Genomic DNA, 12929 nt, shown 5'->3' with positions numbered 1-12929 from the left:
AATTTCAAAGGTCCTGCAATTTCAAAATCTTGGATATTTTTAAACTGGACTTGATCTGGATCATTCATCTGATAGAGCATAAACTCTATTAGAGCATAAACCAGAACGAAATTTTACTAAATAGGATGCTTGCTCCAGATTAATTTAACCCACCATATAAAGATCATGAATGGAAGTGCATTCCACATAGATATAACTCACCATTTTTACTGGCAATCTATTGATGTGATATTGGCAACAGTAGTTTCCTATCATCTCTATATCTCTGCAACCAAAATAGTTAGAGGACACAGTGGCTCAGTGGTAAGATGCTCAGCTTGTCGATTGAAAGGTCGGCTGTTCAGTGGTTTGAATCCCTAGCGCCGTATAATGGAGCGAGCTCCCGTTACTTGTCCCAGCTTCTGCCAACCTAGCAGTTTCGAAAGCACGTAAAAATGCAAGTAGAAAAAATAGGGACCACCTTTGGTGGGAAGGTAACAGTGTTCTGTGCGCCTTTGGCATTTAGTCATGCCGGCCACATGACCACGGAGACGTCTTCAGACACCGCTGGCTCTTCAGCTTTGAAATGGAGATGAGCACCGTCCCCTAGAGTCGGGAATGACTTGCTCATATGTGTGAGGGGAACCTTTACCTTTACCTTTAACCAAAATAATTAGACTTGAGAGGACAGCTGTTTAGCTCAAAGAATTAACACCACTTTATTTATTTTTTTGTTCCTACAAAAAGACAGGCATTTCTTTTAAATGTTGAACCCAAGAGCTCCTTAGTTAGAGAGGGTGGAGAATTTTCTTCAAAAATAAAATACCAGAATCTTCACAGTGTATTCTTACAGACTATACTCCAAAAAGAGAATAAACTGTACCTCATCACTCAAAAAGATTAGGATATCTGCCTAGAAGGGAGGAAAAAAAGAAAAATGCTTAAATTCCCAGAGCGTACAATGACTATTTTACCATCCCTCTGTTTGCATTGGCGTTTAATATACTTGGGCAGGAATCATGCTGAGAGAGAATCAGAATGGAGTCTCAGAAATTATTCCCAATCAATTGGGGATCATCTAAAATTCCACCAGTAGATCTGAAACTGCCTTTCGCCCACCCCAATCTAGTTGATAAACTGTTTATGCAGGCAGGAGGGAAAATTGATTCTTCCTTGGCAGGTTTTTATGGACCGTTATACGCTTCATTAGCACATCCAAAAGGAAATGCATTTGATGTTGCAGTGTTGTTTGGTTATCTGTTCCTCCTGCTGCAGTCTGACGTGCAATAAAAGCTTACATTGTAAAGGGTGTTGACCAGTCTTGAACAATAAGAGCTGGCAAACTTTTCAAATGGTGGCAGGGGTGGGCTTCCAAAATTTTAGCAAGGGGTTCTCTGCCCAGTTGCTGGGTGAGCGTGGCTATGGTGGGCATGGCCTAGTCGGCCGCCTGAACCATGGCTGAGGGAGGGCGTTTTTGCCTTCCCTGGGCTCTGGAGGCTTTCCTCAAGCCTCCAGGAGGGTGAAAACCCTCTGGAGGCCCTCTGGAGTTTCCAGCCTTCCCAAACTTCCAGTAGGCCTGTTTTTCGCTCTCCCCCAGCCTCCGCGTGCACCCTGAACTTACCTGCATCCAAAACGGGCCACGTGGGGACTCCTGGGAGGGGCAAGGCGGGGTGGGTAGGACCAGCCAGGAGTGGGATTTGGGGGGTTCTCTGAACTGCACAGAATCTTAGCTAGAGGTTCTCCCAAACCCTTGCGAACCCCCTGCAGCCCACCCCTGGATGGCAGGCATCATTGGATATCTAAGTCTGTCTACCTTGAAAATTGCCAGAAGCCCCCATATTATCTTCTGAGGTTGCTGTAATGTTGGGTTTACTTTTCAAATTGCAATATTTGGGCTTTTTAATTAGATAGGTAAATATAAAGAAGTCCCTATGGATTTTACTCCACTAGTTGTTGCAGACTATGGTGGTACTCATCTGTATTTCAAGGCCAGTGCTGTTCGAAGACATTTCCGTGGCCATGTGGCCAGCATGACATCATGGAGCACTGTTAGCTTCCCACTGAAGTGATACCTATATTATCTACCTCACATTTGCATGCTTTCGAACTGTTAGGTTGGCAGGAGCTGGGGCAAGGATGGGAACTCATACCACCGCGTGGAGCTTGGGTCTCGAACTTGGGCTGCCAGTTTTCCAGCCAACAAACCCACTGTCTTAACCGCTGAGCCACTGCACCATCCTTTCTAATTAGATGTGTGACATGAGTTTGGAAGGAACCTTGTATAACTTTTTGAAAGGTATCAGTAAGTATATTGATAAGTATCATTCACTGTGGTGCATAGTGGAAGCAGATTGATTATCAGCAATTATGTGCAATCAAATTGATATCGGCTCTTGATGACCAACAGATTTTCTCCAGGATGGCCTGTCCCTAACCTGGTCCTTCAAATCTTCCAAGGTTGCACTCATCATTGCAATTGAGCCTATCAATGGAAGCAGAGATGCTCTATCTTTTTTTTTAATTCTTTAATTTTTTGCAAAAAGAATACTTTATTCAATGAGCCACTGCTTATTATAGCTATTACCTAATGTCTGGAGCATTTTAAGTGAATAAACCTGGTATTGCTCATTGCTCGAGCTTGTGTGTGTGTGTGTGTGTGTGTGTGTGTCTATTTCTTACAATGTTTTTTATTAGCGCCATTGCCAAATTTGTCAAGCTGCTAGCGAACACATTTATTTGTGTAATAAGATAGTTGGAATCTTTCTCATGTTCTATTTTGGGCTTTTTTTTAAAAAAAAAATGAAGGGAGAGAGGGGAAGAAAAACCTTGTGTCCAAGTTCATACCAGATGAGTTGCCCACACGCATATGTGTAAAGTAAATGAATACTCTATTTAGAACTTTAGAGAAGAAAAAAATAGGATGCCCTGTAATTTCAAATCCTTAAATCAGACAATAAATTATCCCCAGGTAATCTAGTCTTCTGTCGTGTCCCACTCCTCCGCTGACGGCCGGGTCGGGGAAATCCGTATCAGGCGTGCCTCTGCAGCTCTGCCAAAGTCCTAGCAAAGTTCTCAAGGCAGGCAGGAGACCAGAAAGTGACTTCAGCAAGATATATTAGACTTTGCCTGACTCAGAGAATGCCAGAAAGCAGATCCTTTATATAGGCCATGGGGTGTGGCTCCATGACTCAGCACTTATCCAGGCCTGCCCCTCCCTTCCTTCTGTTGACGCCGCCTATCAATTCTCCTGAAGCGAGGGTCACTCCAGTCTGCAGCTGTTGGTAATTGACCTTCCTCAGGCTCACATGCTGTGGGGGAGGGGGAGGGGTCTAGTTGCTCCATTTGCCTGGGCATGGAGCCAGAGCTGGGGGCTGGAGGCACTTCTTCCTCCTCGGCCTGTCTGGGCATGGAGCCAGGGCTGGGGCCGGAAGGCATGCTAGGACATTCCTCAGCGTTCGAAAGCAGATAAGATGGGCCCGGCTGCGGGGAAAGCAGACGAGGCACAACATCTTCAAAACTGCAGAAATAGGTTTGAAGCTGCATAGATCTCGTGATACAGGTTTTCAAAGATTAACTTCATCTGGCTTTCATCAAACAGCATGATGTCCAACAGGAAGCCTCATTTCATTCCTAAATGTCATTTTACACACTTTAAACACAAGAGTACAATAGTTTGGTTCTACAGCTGTATGGAAACTGCCTTGGAAGCAACCTTTTTTTTTAATTAATTTATTTATTTTTATACTTTTATACTGCACCATCTCCCGTAGGACTCAGGGCGGTTCACAGGCATATTAAAATACAACAATAATAAATAAGCAATTTAAAACCCAATTAAAACAAAATATTTCAATTGCCAAATAACTAAAATGGTAAAAACCGGTTAAAACCCATTAAAATTAACTAAAATATTTTATTCTTAGGCTAGTCCAGCTCGTTGAAATAATAAAGTCTTCAGTTCACGTCTGAAGGTCCGGAGATCTGGGAGTTGCCGTAACCCTGGAGGAAGCTCATTCCACAGGGCCGGTGCTGCCACAGAGAAGGCCCTCCCCCTGGGGGTCGCCAACCTGCATTGCTTGGTCGACGGCACCCGGAGGAGGCCCGCTCTGTGGGAGCGCACCGGTCGTTGGGAGGCTATCGGCGGCAGGAGGCGGTCTCGTAGGTACCCCGGTCCTAAGCCATGGAGCGCTTTAAAGATGATGACCCAAACCTTGAATTGCACCCGGAAGGCTACCGGCAGCCAGTGCAGGCCGCGCAGGATAGGTGTTATATGGGAGCAACGCGGTGCTCCCTCTATCACCCGCGCGGCCGCATTCTGGACTAACTGGAACCTTATGTCGATTGGCGCGTGAAAGGAGAAAAGGTGGTTTATTATGGGAGGTCAAGTAGGAAAGTCATGTATCTGAGGATGTTTCCATCCCAATAAACCAGACATATTGGAAACAATGCGAGTCTGCAGGAGAGCGAGGCTGGAATGAGAAACAGAGCTTCTCTGCGCTGTCTGAAAGGCCCTGCCAATGTAATCATTTTGACACTTTCACACTGGAAACAGCCCCCAAAGCAACTGTCATCCACAGTGCGGGAGGCAAAGTAGCTCATGACAACAAATGAAAGCAGAGCCTTCCTTGTGGAATTTCTGACTTTGAAACAACCCGGCTTTTACAACTAGTAGAAACAAAATAAAGCTGGAAAGAATCCTTTTCATCTTCTAGTGCTCCCATGTTGGGAACACTGTATGTGTTCTTTGGACTAGAATAGAGTAGAGTAGAGTAGAATAGAGTAGAGTATAGAATATATAGAATATAGAATATAGAGTAGAGTAGTGTAGAGTACAATATAGAACATATTAGAATAGAATAGAATAGAATAGAATAGAATAGAATAGAATAGAATAGAATAGAATAGAATAGAATAGAATAGAATAGAATAGAATTCTTTATTGGCCAAGTGTGATTGGACACACAAGGAATTTGTCTTTGGTGCATATGCTCTTAGTGTATTATTCCTATTTTGTTAAAAAGCTAAGAATAATAATTTCCCAGAAGAAAGGCAGCATGAAAGTTATAGCAACTTTCAAAATGAGTGAATGAAATCTTGTTCCGATAGAAGAGACTATGTGTAACTCAGGGTTGAAGTGTGGGGTGACCTTGATCCTTTGAGCTCTTGAACTTTGCAGATCAGGATTTTCTGGAGATCAAGATGATAAATCCACCTTCCTTTCCTGGCCGCCTTCCAGATGTGTAGACATCAACTTCCAGAAGGCAGGAGCCAATTTAGTCACTGATGAGAATTCTGAACACTGAAATTCACAGTCCCCAATAGTGCTCAAGTTGGAAAGAATTTGTGAAATCTTGGTATGTCTTAACAGGATTTGCGACTGCCACCATCTTGTTCACACATTTTTAGCCTAATTTGCTGCATTCATGGGAAGGCTTGCGTTCAGCTAAGCAAGCTGTGGATTGTGCTAGCGACTTCCTTCTTCTTCCCCTCATCAATCTTTCTGTAGCAATCATCCTGCATATAAATTAAAATTCTCTCTTTTCCTTCATTTTTCTTCCAACCCTCCTATCAATAAGAAAGCAATGCTTTTGCATGGTAGTTCATTTGTATACATGAGGATTAGTATACTATATTAGTATATTAATATTAGTATACATGAAGTCAAAAACAGGGCTGTGAAAATATCTACAGACCCCGTCACATCCTGGACATAAATTGTTTCAACTCCTACCCTCAAAAAGACACTATAGAGCGCTGCACACCAGAACAACTAGACACAAGGACAGTTTTTCCCCAATGCTATCACTCTGCTTAACAACTAATTCCAACAACACTGTCAAATAATTTAGTAAGACTGTATTACTACTATTCTTCTCTTCCTTACTAGAATCTATCTCGTCCCACTTATTACTGTAACCATGTTGCTTGTATCTTTCAATTTATATTGTTTTTGTTTCCTAGTATGATTTGATAGCTTATTGGTAACCTTGACTATCACTAAGTGTTGTATCTTTTTATTCTCGATGAATGTATTTTATTTTCCTTATGTACACTGAGAGCATATACACCAAAGACAAATTCCTTGTGTGTCCAATCACACTTGGCCAATAAAATAAAGAATAAAGCATTCTATTCGATAAAGAATTCTATTTGCAAATAGAATTATTCCAATAATGCACTCCAGAATAACTTCTCCCATCTCCCTCATTCAAAGGATAAAGAAACAGCTATTTTTCCAGTGTTGTTAGCATTATGGGAGAAAAGGCATAAGTTTGGCAGTGAATGGATTTTAAGGTTGCTTTATGGTATTAAAACAGTATAAAGAGCAGTCCAAGTAATTTATCATAATAGGGCTTCTACTGTTTATTTTGATGTGGTTACCGGTCTCAGTGTGAGACTCAATCATATGTTAATTCTTTGTTGTTGAACCATTATTGGATTGTTACATATCTTTGGATCTACATTGATGTGCTCTTTTGATTGTCCCAGTCCAGATTTAAGGTTTGCTTTACTTGGCTCATCGCAACTGTGAGAAAAATCAATAATAGTGAATTTCCATTAAGCGGCAAGCAGCTTTTATAGTATTCCAGAAGTTTAAAAACAGCCAAGCAGAGTAGAGTTTCCTGCACATTTCTGCCATAACAGAAAAACTCTCCAAAATAATCAATCTGTGGATTCTTAGCTCTTGAAGATCCTGTTTTTACAGAGAATGCACTTCATGTCTGAACGCACCATTGAAAAGGCAGAGCGGGGTGTTGATGTTAAGCAACAGGTAATAGGTGTTTGTTTCCATGCAGGAGATAGAAAAGCCACAATTATTTGGCATGTTTCTGGGTGAAGAAAGCCAAATCTTTATAAACAAGGACTTTTTTTTTAACACAAGTGCTGAGTTGAGCTATATAAATTATCTACTACAAGATTTCTTGATGGGAGCTAATCTAGGGAGGTTTGGGTTTGTTCAGTGTTTCGTGAGGGACCTCAGCAAACACTGTCATAACAAGCTAAGCCCCATGTTTACAGTCGCGCGGGGGGCACGAAAAATGTTTTCTTCTTCCTAGGGGGGCATGACAGAAAATAATTGAGAAGCACTGGGTTTGTGGAAGACCATCTTAGATTTCACCTTCTCGTGTTCTCAACTTGGTGAAGTGTCCTGGGACTCTTCATGTCCCAATGAATGAAATCAGTGAATGAACAGATGTTCTGTTAGGCTTAAGGTTAGCAGATGTTGAGCTGAGACGATTGATGGTCTTGATAGTTGGAGTCTATTTTGAGTAGTTAGAGGCCATTTGGCTCTTAATGGTTGATGTGCAGACATGAACAAGGATGCATGCATATTCATTCAAATTCAAAAGGATGGTGAATTTTGTGTTGTTTGAATTCTGCAGTCCAGCAGTGATGCCCTTGTATAAACTAAACTAAACTAAACTAAACTAAACTAAACTAAACTAAACTAAACTAAACTAAACTAAACTAAACTAAACTAAACTAAACTAAACTAAACTAATAAACTAAATCCACAAAATAATCAGTGGGTCCAAGGGAAAATTTAGTTTGCTGCAAACTTTTGTGTGCTTGTGATTCCATTGCAAGATGACGCATATAGATAAGTACCGTAGAATATAGAATAGAATATAGAATCAGGGGATTGGAAAAGACTTGGAAGTCTTCTGGTCCAATCCCCTACTCATCTTTGTTTCTCTTCCCTGCAGTCTTGCTAGGGCCTCAACAACTTTTTTTAATATATTATTGTTGTGCCTCGCTCGCCCCGCCCCCTGCCGCAGCCAGGCCCCTCTCATCTCCTGCTATCTCAGCCAGAGACTGATAGTACAGAAGAATGTCCTGGCATGCCTCCAGCCCCCAGCCCTGGCACCATGCCCAGACAAACCGAGCAAACAAACCTCCCTCCAATAGCATGTGCGCCTGAAGCCAGCCATGAGCTGGGATTACCAGCAGCTGGGGACGAAACAATGCAATGGATAGATCCACGCTTCTGGAGAATGGAGAGGTGACGTCAGCAAAAGGAAGGGAGGGGAAGGCCTGGATAAGTGCTGAGTCATGGAGCCACACCCCATGGCCTATATAAAGGATCTGCTTTCTGGCATTCTTTGAGTCAGGCAAAGTCTAACTTGGATTGCTGAAGTCACATCCTGGTCTCCTGCCTGCCCTGAGAACTCTGACAGAACTTTGGCAAAGCTGCAGAGGCTTCGCAGCCACGCTTGATACGGACTTCCCCGACCCGGCCGTCAGAGGAGGAGTGGGACACGACAATTATGGTGACCAGAACTGGATGCAGTATAAATAAATAAACACATGTTTTTCTGGCCTGAAGAAATGGTGCCCAGGGCTAAACGAATTGAAATTTAGATGATATGATTGTGAAGCTCCAGTTCTCAGAAGCATTTGCTTCCTCTACAGTCTACAGTACATGGCAAGCAAACACTGACCCATCATGACTCATGTAAAATCATATTGTATGATATTAGCTTAGCTTTCTGTCCAAGCTGAGAGATTAATACAGCCATATTAATACAGTCACCGAGCAATAATGATCCATAATATTTTCATGCCTGGAAAAGTACGTCTCCCCCACACTGTAATAATAATATTCTACTGACTATCTTTACCAGAAATGTTCCTACTCTCTCATAATCCAATAAATTAGACCTGAATTCCAGAAAACCGAGATGTAAATATTCTGGAAAGTATTTATTCTGTTGCACGATCTTTGCAAAAACAATGATCACATTTTTGCTGTTTTTTCCTCCCAATACCCTGTATCACGAATGAGAATTTGACAGTAATCTAAAGAAAATCAGAAACTGAAAAGAAGAATGCTAGCTAGGAGCAAGGATTAAGGGAAAAAGTTCATGTTACCATGCAAGAAGATCTTATTGCTCAAGTTATTTTTCATATGTTCCAAGGTTTGCTGGAGAAAATCCACGGTCTCCAGAGAATATACAAAACATATACTGAGATTTTGTGTGTTTCTTATAATTGGAAGCTGTGTATGTTGCCCAGAGATTATATAAACTGCAATGAGATTATGTACTGCAATGAGATTATGAACAATTGTGTCCATATTTTCAAGAATTATGATGGAAAACCATACTGGCAGTTGCTATGGCCATTAAGAATTCAGTTCATAGCTTCTCTGAAAAAGACATCCTTTGATGGTGCTCTCTGGTCCAAAATAGAGTTTAAAAAAGAGAATTCTGGGAAGGAGAAAGCCTTTGAAGATGACCAACAGTTTTGGGCACTTGGGTAGCCAATTGAGCAGGTGCAGAAATCATCTGCTCACCATTTTCTGCTCTAAAATAAGATGCACATACACTTCGTATGCCTGGTCACTAAATAAGTGCAAGAACCAATAAGAATTCCCTTTCACATCTTGAAAACATTTCAAAAGCAAGGTCTCTTTCATTGGGCCGAACAGAACTGCCAGAAAAAAAAAAAAGTAAAACGATTTTTAAAGTATGGCAATAATTCTTGGAACTGTAGTCCATCAATATCAAAAGGATCTGGTGGATCTCCCACGCCAAACTCACTCTGGGAACGGGGGTTATAATACCTTCAAACACTTTTGAAAGAAGATCTGCAACTGCGCTTCTCTATTGCCGGAATTATGGCACCAGCAATTAATCAATCTTGCTGGCTTATTACACACTGAAGTGCTGTAATATTCCGTAAAACCTTTTCCTTGCTTTGCCTCTGTGATTTACCTTGAAGCATTGCAAAATGTATAGATGACCAGCTGGAGAAAGGGGGATTATCAATTTTGAACGGACACGGCTTGAATTTAAAAAAACGGTGATCGGTGCATGTTTACTCACTATATAATTCACTTGGAATTGATGAGAGATTGTGTTTCATCAGGTCAGCATCAATCTATCATTCTTCGTAGTTGGGTCCTTCAGGCTTCTGAAGATTGGTACCGAGGTTATACAATGGAAATGCAAAAATGCAAAAAGCTTGATCACTACCTTGGTATTGATTTCTTGAAGTCCAGAGATATGACTAGTAAGCATGTACAGTAAACCTCAGCTACTTCTGTTCCAAGAAACTAATGTATCAGTTGAGAAAGACTATTTATGTCAAAATGTCTGTGGAAATTCTCAATCATCCAGGTCATAGGTTGTCCCAGAGATACTTTTGAAACTGGACAACTGGACTTTCTTAGGGGTTTTTTTTCCCCCTTGAAAAAACGTTTCGCTTCTCTTCCAAGAAGCTTTCCCAGTTCTGAAGGAGCAAACTTTGATTCCCACAATGGAGGAATGGCTGCAAAAGTTGATGGAGTGAGCAGAGATAGCTAAACTGACTCCTTTGATTCAACAAAAGAACACAATTTTATTTCTACTTGGAAACCACTTTCGGACTTTGCGCCTGAGGTGGGAAAAAAAATGAAACCTTGATTTTGGGTTTTGCTGATTGGATAGGTGTGTTGTTATAGAAATGGCTAGTATATATTATATGAAAGTAACAAGTTGAAGTTTTATCTTATTGCTTTATTCTACTGTTCCAAAAGGAGTCCGAAGTCAATGTTTTTCTTTTTCTTTTCCCCTTTCCCTTACATGTTTTTCTTTCACACTTTCCTCCTCTATTTTCCCATTATCTTCATTTTTTCCTTTGTATTTCTACATTTTATGTTTTGATAAACTAGTAACAATATTCAATACAGTTCTGAAGAAGCTTCTTGGATGAGAAGCGAAACGTTTTTCAAGGAGAAAACCAAGAAAGTCCAGTTGCCTTTTGAAAAGTGACTTTGGGACAATGTTTGTGCCAGGTTTTTTTTTTATTATTATTATTTCATTTTGTCACAACACTATACAAACATCGATATAAAAAAACAACACGTCATATAAGAAAAAAAAATATATAAGCAAAAGAATGCAATAACTATGTTAATTTGATATAATGAAAAGGAACAATAGGACAGGAACAGTAGGCACATTTGTGCTCTTATGCACGCCCCTTATAGTCCCCTTAGGAATGGGGTGAGGTCAATAGTAGACAGTTTTGGTTGAAGATTTTGGAATTTTGAGTAGAGACTATAGAGTCAGGTAGTGAGTTCCAAGCGTTAACAACTCTGTTACAAAAGTCATATTTTCTGCAATCAAGTCTGAAGATTAATGTCTGAATAGATTCAAACATTAAGTTTGAAGCGGTTGACATTAAGTTTGAATCTATTGTTTGCTCTTGTATTGTTGCGATTGAAGCTGAAGTCGTCTTTTACAGGAAGAACTTTGCAATAGATGATTCTGTGTGCTAAACACAGGTCATGTCTAAGTCGGCGGAGTTCTAAGTTTTCTAATCCCAGGATTTCAAGTCTGGTGGCATAAGGTATTTTGTTGTTTACGGAGGAGCGGAGAACTCTTCTAGTAAAATATTTCTGGACTTACGATTTCTTACGTAAGTAAATTTCTTACGATTTCAAACTCAGCGCTTCTGTATTGATGCTCCTCAGTTCGCCCTGTGCTAATACAGTTGCTCCTCACCCAAGAGCAAACTAAATGCGCTCATCATGCAATCATGTACAGTAGTTATTATATTCCTATCCTGCTTTCCCTTCAAAATGGAGTGAATTATTACATATTGACATGACAGACCAAATAAGGTTTCTGTATGGCAATTGAAAGTGCCCTTGGTTGCTCTTGGCAACAACACTCCTTTGGATTTTAAGGGTGCAAACGCATTAGAATAAGATGTGAGAATACTTTCATAAGATGATTTCTTCGATTGAATTAATGGAGTTTATTTTTAGGAAGTCTTTCAAACTTGCCTGGGATATATATATATATATATCCTTCCTTCCAACCTAGTATATTTTTCCCCAGTTCAGATGTTGAGGGTGGAGGTGATTAAATTATTATGGTTGGCAGACCAGATGTGTGAAATAGGAAGGCTTCTTGGATTTTAAACTATTTTCTTCCAGCTTAAATATTCCTTGCCTTGGAACTGTGAGGCATGTAATAATTGCTGGTAGAGAATGAGGATGAGAAAGAGAAGTTTGTTTAAAGCAGGGGGAAATGCTTCCGGTTTGGACTGGATCGGTCGATTCGGTAGTGATGATGGTGGGTGGTTCGGAGAACCGGTAGCAAAAATCCCTGGGGGGGCCCTGCCCATGCCCACCCAACTGTCCAGTCACTCGCTTACCCGCTTGCTGGCTTGCTAGCTTGCCGGTTCTTTTAAAAAATGCTTTTAAAAGGTTAAAAAAAGGCTCTGACGATCACAGCTGAGCCGCGCGATCATCAGAGTCTTTTTTTTTTTAACTTTTAAAAGCAATTTTACAACCTATTTGGCCGAACAGGTTGTAAAAAAATGTTTTTAAAAGTAAAAAAAAAAAGATTGCACGCCACACCTAATCACTCCCCATGTGCTGTTCTACTTACCCCATGCCTCTTTTTGGCGTGCACTGCGCGCACGCACACGCACCTCGCCTTTGATGTGTGGTGTGCAATGCACATGTGCACACAGCGTCCATGCGCAGCCAGCGAACCGGTAGCAAATCAGTTCAGATTTCACCACTGGTGTAAAGGCATTAATGAGAAAAATAAGATTGAATGTGGGAGTCCTTGGGAGGCTGCCAAACAGATGGATGAGTTTGCTGAGTGAGGGTTTGGAATATAGTCACTTAGCCTTCATCTGGATCCAGAAAGCACCTACAGGTCATCCTTGACTTATAACAGTTTGTTTAATGACCGTTCAAAGTTGCAACAGCACTGGAAAAAAGTGACGTGACCATTTTTCACACTTACGACCGTGACGGCATCCCCACGGTCACAGGATCAAAACTCAGATGCTTGGCAACTGACTCATCATATTTGTGATGATTGCAGTGTTCTGACCCACAAGGTTTACGGGGAAGCCAGATTCACCTAACAACCATGTAATTAACTTAACACCTGCAGAGATTCACTTAACCACCACTGTGGCAAGAAAGATCGCAAAATAGG

This window comes from Ahaetulla prasina, chromosome 13 (genome assembly GCF_028640845.1).
Source record: "Ahaetulla prasina isolate Xishuangbanna chromosome 13, ASM2864084v1, whole genome shotgun sequence".
In the NCBI taxonomy this organism is placed as follows: domain Eukaryota; kingdom Metazoa; phylum Chordata; class Lepidosauria; order Squamata; family Colubridae; genus Ahaetulla; species Ahaetulla prasina.
Note: the sequence above shows the minus strand (reverse complement) of the source record.